We start from the raw sequence: 13640 nt of genomic DNA on the forward strand, positions 1-13640 counted from the left end.
AGTTTTATCTACACATCCACTAATATCATTTATTGTATCCGTTGCTCCCGATGCCATCTCCTCTACATTGGGGAGACTGGACGCTTCCTAGCAGAGCGCTTTAGGGAACATCTCTGGGACACCCGCACCAATCAACCACACCGCCCTGTGGCTCAACATTTTAACTCCCCCCTCCCAGTCAGCCGAGGACATGGAGGTCCTGGGCCTCCTTCACCGCTGCTCCCTCACCACTCGACGCCTGGAGGAAGAACGCCTCATCTTCCGCCTCTGAACACTTCAACCCCAGGACATCAATGTGGACTTCACCAGTTTCCTCATTTCCCCTTCCCCCACCTCACCCCAGTTCCAGCTCAACACTGTCCCGATGACCTGTCCTACCTGCCTATCTTCCTTTCCACCTATCCACTCCACCCTCCTCTCTGACCTAACACCTTCATCCCCACCCCCATTCACCTATTGTACTCTGTGCTACTTTCTCCCCATTCCCCTCCTCCTCTCATTTATCTCTCCACCCTTCAGGCACTCTGCCTGTATTCCTGATGAAGGGCTTTTGCCCGAAACGTTGATTTTCCTGTTCCTCTGGACCTTCTGACTGAGGTAAGAAATATCAATTGGTGTTCCCTCTCTGATCCTAAAGCTGCCTGTAGTGGGAGGTGCAGGAGTGATAAAAGATCAGGGATTGGTGTGATGGTCCATTTGGTTGAATAGCTAACTGATATTCACTGATTTGAATATTCACTGATGTGGCTGATCTCACCCACAGCCTGCCAGCCCCTGCCACAAGTGAGAGAAATGGATGGGACAGGCAAGACTGCTCTGGGGCACGCTCCAACTGCTGTGACATTCCTGTTAAATTGTTGTGCAATCCATGATCCTCAATAACATGTGCACTGGGAACAGCGGGAACTGTTGGAGCTGCATCACTTTCAGCACAGAGCCGTTACCAACTTCTGTCACTGAGCTGCAGTAGAGTTAAACAGTCATAGAGATCTACAGCACAGGAAAAAGCCGCTCAAACTAACCATTCTCATCCCATTTTCCAACACTTGGCCCATTGTTTTGTGTGTTTAGCATCACAAGTGCACGCTAAGTACTAAAATGTTCTGAGTTTATGAATTATTGTAGTAAGTTCAGTAATTAAAACATTACGGTCTCTGCCTCTATTCCCCCTCACAGGTAATGAGTTCCATATTCTTACCAGCTTCGGATGAAAACCTTCTCCCTCCCATCTCATTCTGTCCCTTACTTACAGTCTTGGTCTTGATCTTTTCATCAAGAGGAAAAATCCTTCCTGTCTGTATGCCCCTTATAATATTTTATATCTTAATCATGTCCCCTCTCAATCTCCTCTGCTCTAAGGAAAACTATCCCAGTCTGTCCAATCTCTTCAACACAAAAACGAGTTCCATACATACACCACACTCTGCATGAAAAAGTTGTCCTTATGTCCCTTTTAAATCTTTCCCCTCTCACCTTAAATCTCTGCCATCTAGTTTTGGCCTTCCTTGGCCATGGGGTAAAGACCTTGGCTATTCACTCTATCCATGCTCCATGTGATTTTATAAACCTCTATAAGTTCACCCCTCAGCTTGTGACGCTCCAGGGAAAATAACCCCAGCCTATTTGGTCTCTCCCTGTAGCTCAAACCCTCCAACCCTGGCAATATCTTTCCTACAGCAGGTAGACCAGAATTGCTTATAGTATTCCAATAGTGGCCTAACTAATGCCTAATACAGTCCCAACCAAACCTCCCAACTCCTATACTCGATGCTTTAACCAATAAAGGCAAGGATGCCATATGCCGCCTTCACTATCCTATTTATCTGTGACATCACTTTCAAGGAACTATCAACCTGCACTCCACCGGTCTCTTTGTTCACCAACACTCTCCAGGGCCTTACCATTAAGTGTACACGTCCTGCTATGATTTGCCTTTCCAAAATGTAGCACTTCACATTTATTTAAATTCAACTCCATCTGTCATCCCTCAGCCCATTGGCCCATCTGCTCAAGATCCTGTTGTACTCTGAGGTAACCTTCTTCACTGTCCACTACAGTCTAACCTCTGTTAGAGATGATTGAAAGGAATTCTGAGTGAGAGTTAATCTGCATTTGGAGAGGCATGGATTAATCAAGAACAAGATTGGGGGCCGATCCAAGATGGCGGCGACCGAGCAAGTCTGAGCCTATAGTGCTCCTCCCAAGACTTGGGCAAAGTGGGCCACCTGCCTCCACCACAGGAACCCCTCCCCAGCTGCAGCAGAGGCGTCCGCAGCCGCCCCGGGGAACTTACCCACGGTGGCGAGCCTCGTGGAAGCAATTTCCAAACTTAACGTGAAGATCGACGCCTTCATCGAAGAGTCACGGAGCAGATGGAATTCACTCTCGGCCGCGCTACTAAAGCACAACCAAGACATTGAGGAAATAGAGCGCCGAAGGGAGGGGAGGAGCTAAAGGCCGAGACTATAGCAGAATCGGCCTTGGGTCGGGTCCGGACACTCGGACCTTAGAAAATCACATCGACCTCAAAAAAATATTCATTTGCTGGACCTTCCCGAATGGGAAGTGGAAGCTAGCTTACAGCATTCCTCGAGCTTCCACAGCTGTTTAAAACTGGAGGCTGGATCAGGCCAGGTAAGGGTGGAATGGGCCTACCGGGTTGCAGTGCGCGGGCCTGGCTCAAACCAGCACCCCCACCCAGTCCTGTTCCGGCTGCAGAGCTACAAGGAGAGGCAGATATTCTTAGAAGCTCCCAGAAATCTTGGGAAAGATCCCCACAAGCCATGATTTATAAAGGATCCAAGATTATGCTATTCCAGGACTTTTCCCCAGCTTTGGTCCGAAAGAGGAAGGCGTTTGATGAAGTGAAGAAGTGTTTAAGGGACTTAAACATTCAGTACTCCCTGTGCTACCCAGCAACGCTACGCTTTAGCCATGAAGGGTCTGTGTACAACTTTGGATCGCCGGAGAAGGCCAAGGAATTTTTGGACACACACAATTTATCTAAGAGTTAATTTGAGTGGTGAACGATGTTGTTCTGCCCTCCCCTCACCCCGGTTTACCTCCCCTTTTTTTTCCATTCATTACCTTACTGTTTAATATTAATCTCCAGGGCGTGGGGAGAGGGGTTTATTTATTTGTTCTTCACTTAGTGATTTTCTCCCCGTTATATATAGGCCGGGGGGGGTCTAGTTAATGTAGGTGGGGAGAGGTGGTTACCTTATCCTATTTTATCTCTGTAATTTCGAGCGGGGCTGTTTTCCCCTGTTATTTTGTATTACTATATTTAATTATTATTTTTTGAGACTAATTTTATAGTTATATATGTTCATACATGGTATTAACATTACCAAATATATCTAGGTGTTGGTGGGGGGAGGGGGAGGGTACTCACTGTTAACTCTCTAGCTTTGTAGTATATTCAAATTTTCTTTATTCTATCGTGGGGTGCCTAGGTCAAGGGTGGGGCACTGGTTGGGAGAGGATATGATGGGCTTTTGGAAAGGAAGTGATGTCCCCTGGGAACAAGGGGGAAAATCTCAGTTTAAATGCGTTTTTTAAAATTTAGAAATAGCTTTTTAATTATATTGATGTGAGTGTATTAAAGAACCTTTATTTTTGTGAATTTTATATGTTCTATGCTCGGGATGTTTCTTCTCCTGAGGGGTCTCGGACTTGCCCGGACGATTATGGTTAATCAGTCGATTAAACGGTGTACCTGGAATGTCAAGGGGAGTAATTCACCAATCAAAAGGAAGAAAATATTATCAAACCTTAAGAAAGAAAGAGTTGATATAGCACTCCTACAGGAGACACACCTGTTGGATAAAGAACACTTGAAATTACGACAGGGTGGATTTGATCAGGCCTTTTTTTCTTCTTTTAGCTCAAAAAGTAGGGGAGTTGTTATTCTTGTTCAGAAGAATTTCCCTTTCAAAATCCTAAATCAGATAAAAGACGAATCTGGACGATATATTCTGATTAAAGCCCTTATAAATGGAGAGGAATATGGGATCTTAAATCTGTATTGTCCCCCATCACATCCTTTTAAATTTATAACGGAAGCCTTCTCCAAATTGATGGCTCTCGGTGCTCGTCATATAATTAAAATCTCCCCCTATAATTGTAGTATGGACCCAGAAATAGATAGGATTCCCAAGAGTACTGCAGAAGTATCCCCCAGATCCAGACAATTGGTGGATCTGAACAAAGAATTAGCACTGGTAGATGTATGGAGATGCCTTCATCCACAGGGCAGACATTTTTCTTTTTACTCCAATCCACATAAATGTCACATCAGAATTGATATGTTTTTTGCCCCCTCGATTTTTTAAAATTCCATATCATCCTGTAAAATAGGTAGTATAACAATTTCTGATCACGCTGCTGTATATATGGAAATCAAGGCAAGGAACAATTAGACATCCCCCCGGCATTTGCGTATGGACCCCTTCCTAATCAAAGACAGTAAATTTGTAAAGTATTTCTCTCAAGAATTTAAAACTTTTTTAGGAATTAATTCAGGTACGGCTAGCAACCCATCAATGATGTGGGAGACCATCAAAGCTTACGCATGAGGTTTGATCATTTCATACTCAGCGACCCAGAAACAATTAAAGGGAGAACAACAGCGTCTGCTTGAAGCTCGCTTAAATGCGGCTGAAACAGCATACGCTGACAGACCTTCTGTTATCAAGTTACAAAGGATTACGGCCCTTAGGACAGCTCTGAACATCACGCTTACCCAAACAGCTAAGAGGGAAATATTATTTGCAAAACAAAGGTTATGTGAATTTGGCGAGAAACCTGTTAGATACTTAGCATTTCTCGCAAAGAATAAAAAGGCCCCTCAAACTATTACATCCATCTAGGAAAGTGCAGGTACTCTGACTCATGATCATAAAAGGATTAATACAATCTTTAGAAAATTTTATTCTGATTTATATAAATCGCAGGATTGCGAAGACAGGACTAGGAGGATGCAGTCATTTTTAAAAAACTTGATCTTTCCGGGCCTAACTCCAGAACAGGTATCGGTCCTGAATGTTCCCCTAACAATCCAAGAAATACTTGACACAATCAGGCAACTTCAGAGCGGTAAGGCACCGGGCCCAGATGGCTTTCAAGCTGAATTCTATAAAGAATTTACAGTAATATTGGCTGGTCCACTTATGGACATGTATAACTACTCACATAGTCAGGGCTGTCTCCCGCCTTCGCTGAAAGAGGCGAATATCTCTCTTATTCTCAAAAAAGGAAAGGACCCAAAAGATTGTGCATCGTACAGACCAATATCCTTGCTAAATGTAGATTTTAAAATCCTTTCTAAATCATTGAGGCAGGAAAGGGTATTGCCATACATCATAAAGGAGGATCAGATGGGGTTTATTAAGGGCCGTAGATCATCCAATAATGTCAGAAGGGTTTTGAATGTGATTCAAGCCTGCCATCAGGGAAAGATACCAGGAGTAGTAGTCTCATTAGATGCGGAAAAGGCATTCGACAGGGTTGAATGGTCATATCTGTTTTACACATTGGAAAGTTTTGGCGTTGGCCAGGTGTTAGCCAAATGGGTCTCAACACTGTATAATGATCCAAAAGCAATTGTGATTACCAATGGACTAGACTTGAATAACTTCAGTGTGGGTAGGGGCTGCCGTCAGGGATGTCCTCTCTCACCATTGCTATTTACGCTGATAATCGAGCCATTAGCAGAAGCTATATGGGCTGACCCTAATATAACGGCCCCGAGGATTGGTACAGGTAAACATAAAATTATGCAGATGATGTTCCCCTATTCCTCAGTAATCCCCTGCTGTCCATGCTTTGCTTAATCCAAGTTATTAATATATTTAGTGCATTTTCAGTTTATAAAATTACCTTTTTGAAATCTGACGCTATGCCAATGGGCGGCCTGGCTAGTATATTCTACCTATCGAATGGATCCCGCTTTCCCTTTCGGTGGTCCCCGGAGGGTTTCTTATATTTAGGCATTTTTATTGCCCCAGTATTTGGTCAGTTGTATAAGGTTAACTATGTGCATTTACTGGAGAGGGTAAGGCAGGACCTCCAGCGATGGGGAGACCTTCCAATTTCCTGGTTAGGCAGAATCGCACGAATTAAAATGAATGTCCTATACCCTATGAGAATGCTTCTGGTGATGCTGCCGAGGCTGGCACTACGTAAATTATATGGCTGGCTGGGTTCCTTCATCTGGAATCATAGAACGGTCCCTCATTAAGCTGAAGAAGCTACAGCTTCCACAGGCAAGGGGAGGACTGGATTTTCCAGATTTTAGGAAATATCAGTTCAGTTCCCTATTAATCTACATATCCGATTGGGTCTTGTCTGACCTGCAATCAATCTGGCTGGACATCGAGGCTTATCAAGTAAAATGCCCACTTATTATTAACCTCTTATTTTCAATCAAAAGGAAAATCATCACGGATCAATGTAAAAACCCTATGATACTAAATATAATTAAAGCTTGGAATATAATATGGCAAAATGAGGGCAATTCACATAAAACATCCCCCTATACTCCAATAATGGGGGCATGGGGGTTTCAACCTGGGCTTACAGATGCCACTTTCAAACTCTGGAGATCCAGGAGTATCTCCTGTTTAGGGGATCTGTTTAAGGAAGGGGTCCTGATGTCTTTTGAACAGCTGCATCAGAAATTTGGATTACCTAATGGTGATCTCTTTCGATACTTCCAAATTCGACATTACATACAGAAGAAGACTACGTTTTAGATTGTTTTTATAAATCAGACAGAGAACATAGTGCGTTATGGCCAATGGGGGTACCTTCGGTCAGCACTCTTTATCATTTATTACATGATGAAGTATCGGAAGATGTGGACAATCTACTTAAAACATGGGATCAGGATTTGGGGCTGGAAATCTCTATAGAAATGTGGAATGACATCTGGGAAAATGCCAGAAAAATCTCCATTTGCAACAGAACTCAGGCCATTCAGTTGAAGATACTTCACAGGGCTCATATAGCACCGGACCGATGGGCAAAATTTAAGGCAGGAGCATCTCCAATGTGTCCCAAATGTAAAATAGAGGTGGGCACTCTTGTACATTGCTTATGGACCTGTCATAAGATCCATAGACATTGGACTAAAGTAGCAAACACTCTGACAGAAATCTTGGGAACGGAAATTAGAGTGGACCCTGTATCTCTCCTTTTGGGCTTTTCGAGCTTGCCTTCCCTGGATATGCACGGGAAGAGATTATTTTCCATTCTCTCTTTCTGTGCAAGGAAAAATATTTTGGTAAACTGGGAGGCTGAGGGCCCTCCTGGACTTTCGAATTGGCACAGAATAGTCATGGAATATATTCCCCTTGACTTCCTTACAAACATGGTGCACCCAAAAACTGAATTATTCCATAAAATATGGCAGCCCTTCTTGAATTACACAAATACAGAGATTTTGGCCATTCTAACAAGGGCTTTTATTTAATTGAGATAGCGACCCTGGCTGGTCCGGGGCCTCTTGGGAGAAGAATCACGCACGAATACGGGTTTTGTTACGATCTGATGTTAACACATTCCGAGCATGTACTCAATTTCTGAGTATCCATTTTTTTTCTTTTCTTGAGTAATGTAATCAGACGCTCTGGTTAGTTGTAGGTTAGATTAGTAGTTAGTTGAGTTTTGTCTTTTTTTTTCTCGGTATAATTCTATATCAATGTTTATACTTGGGTTTTTAAAAATTATTTGTAAACTTGTAAAGAAACATGTTAAATTTTCAATAAAAAATCTATAAAAAAAGAACAAGATTGATTTTTTTCAAAAAGGTGACCAGGTGTATAGCTGAGGGCAATGCTTTTGATATAGTCTGCCTGGATTTCAGCAAGACGTCTGATAAAGTACTGTGAGAGAGCCCTGGAGATCCAAGGAAATTAGATAAATTGGATTCACAGTTGGCTAAGTGGCAGGAAGCAGAGGATGGTTGCAGGGTGGTCTTTCCGACTGTGTCCAGTGGGGTCAGTGTTGGGGCCCCTGCTGTTGTGGTTTATATGAATGATTTAAACTTGGAATGTAGGAGGGTTGATCAGTAAGTATGCAGATGATAAAAGATTACAATAAATAGTGAGGAAGTAGACTTAGGTTACAGGAGGGGTATGGACAGGCTGATCAGTGGCAATTGGAATTCAACCTGGATAACTATCAGGTGATGCACTTGGGCAGGACAAGGCAAGGAAATACATGATTAATGGTAAGACCCCATGATCAGAGGGACCTCGGTGTGCATGCCTACTGGTCCCTTAAGGTATCAGGACAATGGATAAGGTCTTTTCCCCATGGTGGGGGAGTCCAGAACTAGAAGACATACATTTAGGGTGAGGGGGAAAGGTTTAAAAGGGACCTAAGGGGCAACTTTTTTCAAGCATAGGGTGTTGTGTGTATAGAATGAGCTGCCAGGAGAAGTGGTGGAAGCTAGAACAATTACAAGATTTAAAGGCATCTGGATGGGTATATGAATTGGAAGGGCTTAGAGGGATATGGGCCAAGTGCTGGCAAATACAGTCATAGAGTCATAGAGATGTACAGCATGGAAACAGACCCTTCGGTCCAACCTGTCCATGCCGACCAGATATCCCAACCCAATCTAGTCCCACCTGCCAGCACCCAGCCCATATCCCTCCAAACCCTTCCTATTCATATACCAATCCAAATGCCTCTTAAATGTTGCAATTGTACCAGCCTCCACCACTTCCTCTGGCAGCTCATTCCATACACGCACCACCCTCTGCATGAAAAAGTTGCCCCTTAGGTCTCTTTTATATCTTTCCCCTCTCACCCTTAACCTATGCCCTCTAGTTCTGGACTCCCCAACCCCAGGAAAAAGACTTTGTCTATTTACCCTCTCCATGCCCCTCATAATTTTGTAAACCTCTATAATGTCATCCCTCAGCCTCTGACACTCCAGGGAAAACAGCCCCAGCCTGTTCAGCCTCTCTCTACAGCTCAAATCCTCCAACCCTGGCAACATCCTTGTAAATCTTTTCTGAACCCTTTCAAGCTTCACAACATTTTTTCGATAGGAAGGAGACCAGAATTGCACACAATATTCCAACAGTAGCCTAACCAATGTCCTGTACAGCTGCAACATGACCTCCAAACTTTTGTACTCACTACTCTGACCAATAAAGGAAAGCATACCAAACATCTTCTTCGCTATACTTTCTACCTGCGACTCCACTTTCAAGGAGCTATGAACCTGCACTCCAAGGTCTCTTTGTTGAGCAACACTCCCTCGGACCTTACCATTAAGTGTATAAGTCCTGCTAAGATTTGCTTTCCCAAAATGCAATGCCTCACATTTATCTGAATTAAACTCCATCTGCCACGTCTCAGCCCATTGGCCCGTCTGGTCAAGATCCTGTTGTAATCTGAGGTAACCCTCTTCGCTATCCACTACACCTCCAATTTTGGTGTCATCTTCAAAATGGGACTAGATCAATTTGGATATTTGATTGGCATGGATGAGTTGGACCAAACGGTCTGTTTCTGTGCTGAAAATGTCTCTGACTCTGTGTGTACATCTCTGACTCTGTCTGTGGCTCATAAACAACATGCTGATACTAAGGCATTTTTCAAAGGCAGACGTAAACCTAAGAAGGGAAGAAATGTGTTCGAGGCGCCCTAAGTGACCTACTTGGGCTACAGACCTGACAAGACCTGGTTACACCCATTGGAAGATCAGAGGTGACTCAGCTCTCATGTTTATCTAGGAACTTAGATCATTTCTTGGGCTGGGAAATTATTATGGAAAGTTCATACATATACTGGCGTCCATCCTGGCACCTTTACATCAACTTCTGAAAAAAAGGGTCAGCCTTGGAAATGTTTGCATGAGCAAGAAAATAACGACAGCTGAGTGAATCACATAAGAGACATTGACTGACTGAGGCTTGAAGAAGTGAGACCATGTTGATTGGCAACAAATGTACCTGGTTTCCAACAATACAGGCCCCAATCTCTGCTGTCTTGCAGAAGGTGACTCGTAATACTCTGAAAGAGCAGTAACTTTCAATAACCTTTTTGTCTACACTGCCCATGAAAAGAGGAAGGGTACACTGTGTGCAGAAGATGTGTCAGCCAACGAGTTCCTAGCGAGATTACCGAGAGTTGTGAACACCTTATTAGAGAAAGGATGTGATCACACCAGAGAGGTTACAGAAAAGATTTGCCAAAAGTTGTCATTAGTAACGATTTAACGTTAGCGATGAGGCAAGGGTGGTTTGCATAGCTTTTATCATTGTAACCGGTGGGAGATTTAATTGAACTATATAAAACAGTGAGGAAACAGAAACTGGAATGTTCTCTGGCACAGAGGGCAATAATCAAGAGTCATAGATTTAAAGTAGAGTTATTGATCTTTTACAGACCATTTCACCCATCATTTCTGTGCTGGCCCTCTTGAGGGGATATTTTTTCAATCTGCCCCTCCTTCCAGATGTGGTAGAGTTTGGATTAACCCTAACCCTGTTTTAAAACTGATCGGTAAAAGTGTATCAGAGGAAGGATGAGACAGGAGTTGAGGAGAACCCTTTTCACCCAGAGGATGGGCAGGTATCAGGAAGTCACCACCTATAATGGCGATAAGGGCACCTTTAGCACACTTGAGATGCTGTAAGTTGCAGGGCTATGGCCAAGAGCTGGGAGGTGGGATTTGGCTGAAGATCAGTACCTCAACCAGTAGGAACATGATGGACCCTTCTGCACTGCCATTCTTTGTACAGATCTTGGTTCTGAGGAGAGGGAAAACACAGCTTTTCAACCCCAAAGCCAAAAGGAGAAGTTATTAAATTTGATTGTGAAAGTTAGAGGGGGACGTGGTAGGAGTGACATTATTTAGAAAATGGACTGTAAGGGTTCACTTGAAGTCAGTGACAGAAAACTCAACTCACTAACATTGTCGGGTTGCTGGCTGAACCATTAGAGGAGCATACAATAGGGCATCTTTAAAAAGACAGTCATGCAGTTTAAAACGCTCCTATTGATAAATAGCAGAGTCATAAAATCATAGAGTCATAGAGATGTACAGCATGGAAACAGACCCTTTGGTCCAACCCGTCCATGCCGACCAGATATCCCAACCCAATCTAGTCCCACCTGCCAGCACCCGGCCCATATCCCTCCAAACCCTTCCTATTCATATACACATCCAAATGCCTCTTAAATGTTGCAATTGTACCAGCCTCCACCACTTCTTCTGGCAGCTCATTCCATACATGTACCACCCTCTGCGTGAAAAAGTTGTCCCTTAGGTCTCTTTTATATCTTTCCCCTCTCACCCTAAACCTATGCCCTCTAGTTCTGGACTCCCTGACCCCAGGGAACAGACTTTGTCTATTTATCCTATCCAGCCCTCTCATAATTTTGTAAACCTCTATAAGGTCACCCCTCAGCCTCCAACGCTCCAGGGAAAACAGCCCCAGCCTGTTCAGCCTCTCCCTATAGCTCAAATCCTCCAACTCTGGCAACATCTTTATAAATCTTTTCTGAACCCTTTCAAGTTTAACAACATCTTTCCGATAGGAAGGAGACCAGAATTGCACACAATATTCCAACAGTGGCCTAACCAATGTCCTGTACAGCTGCAACATGACCTCCCAACTCCTGTACTCAATACTCTGACCAATAAAGGAAAGCATACCAAACGTCTTCTTCACTATCCTATCTACCTGCGACTCCACTTTCAAGGAGCTATGAATTATATACGAGGGGTATACTTTTTCTAATTCCTTCACAGGATGCGGGCATCACAAGTAAGGCCAGCATTTATTGCCCATCCCTAATTGCCCATAGGGCGATGATGTCGAGGTGCCTGTGTTGGGCAAGGTCAGAAGTCACACTCCACCGGTTATAGTCATAGAACATAGAACATTACAGCGTAGTACAGGGCCTTTGGCCCTCAATGTTGTGCTGACTTGTGAAACCAATCTGAAGCCCATCTAAACTACACTATTCCATTCTCATCCATATGCCTATCCAATGACCATTTAAATTCCCGTAAAGTTGGCGAGTCTACGACTGTTGCAGGTAGTATGTTCCATGCCCCTAATACACACTGAGTAAATAAACTACATCTGACATCTGTCCTATATCTATCTCCCATCAATTTGAAGCTATGTCCCCTCATGCTAGCCATCACCATCCTTGGATAAAGGCTGCCAATGTCCACCCTCTGATTATCTTATGTCTCAATTAAGTCACCTCTCAACCACGTTCTCTCTAACAAATTCCAACAGGTTTGTTTGAAATCACAAGCTTTCAGAGTGTAGCCTCTTCATCAGGTGAAATGAAGAGGCCGGTGTTGCACTGGGGTGTACAAAGTTAAAAAAATCACACAACAGCAGATTATAGTCCAGCAGGTTTATTTGGAAGTATAGTGGTGCCTCGGAATCCGAATTTAATTCGTTCCAGGAGGCTGTTCGGATTGCGAAAAGTTCGGATTCCGAAACCATTTTCCCCATAAGAAATAATGGAAAGTGAATTAATCCATTACTGGACCCAAAAAAAATTTTCAAGACACTTTTAATAAAAGCAAGAAATAAATGTACTAACATGAAAATAACTTCATTTACCTTAGTGAGGAATGCTAATGGTGAATGCACTTATTTGCTTCACTGCTCTTCTTGGGTGCAATGGTGAATGCATAAGGGTGATAATTAAAAAAACCCAGCACAAATCACGAGGTAAACTAGTGATGGACACTCGAGAGATGCTTTCGCGACGACTTCGGGGACGAACTGAACAAACAATGTGCGACCTGAATGGTATGTGGTGTTTGGATTCTGAAAATGTGTTCAGATTTTAGGGCAAAATTTTCTCGAAATAATTGTTCGAATTCTGACTTGTTCGAACAATAGGGCATTCGGATTCCGGGGTCAGCACTGTACTAGCTTTCGGAGCGCTGCTCCTTCATCAGGCAGTGTCACAACCACCTGGCAAAGAGGCAGCGCCTCGAAAGCTAGTGCTTCCAAATAAACCTGTTGCACTATAACCTGGTGTTGTGATTTTTAACAGAATTTATAGGCAGAGAGATCAAAAGATCATACAAATGGTGTGAGTGGCATGTCCACAGGCTGAATAGCAAGTCTCCGCAGGTGATTAAAAGTGTCAGACTGTGTGAGAAAAGTGTTAGCAGCTGAATACCAAGTGAAGGGATGACCTATAATCTGATTAACTGAGGCAGAGAGATAATTACAAAATAATTAAAAATAAAGTGGTGCTGGAGACAAACAGAATGGCTGGAAATAACATCCTAAATAAGAGTCACATGCCAAGTGTCTAACTAAAGTAACAAGTAATCCAAAACTGTACTAACTAGTTAAGGTTGAGAGAGATCATAACAAGTTGTCAAGGTGATGATGTCAAAACAGGACAGTAGGGAAGGTTTTACAAATACAGAACTGTGTGGAGGGGTTATGTGTAACGTGACATGAACCCAAGATCACTGTTGAGGACATCCTCGTGGGTATGGAACTTGGCTATCAGTTTCTGCTTAGCGATTCTGCATTGTTGTGTATCTCAAAGGCCACCTTGGAGGATGCTTACCCAAAGATCAGAGGCTGAATGTCCTTGACTGTTGAAGTGTTCCCCGATTGGGAGGG

The sequence above is a fragment of the Chiloscyllium plagiosum genome, unplaced genomic scaffold (genome assembly GCF_037043375.1).
Source record: "Chiloscyllium plagiosum isolate Xiang-an unplaced genomic scaffold, Cpla_swu_hap1 HiC_scaffold_45, whole genome shotgun sequence".
Classification (NCBI taxonomy): domain Eukaryota; kingdom Metazoa; phylum Chordata; class Chondrichthyes; order Orectolobiformes; family Hemiscylliidae; genus Chiloscyllium; species Chiloscyllium plagiosum.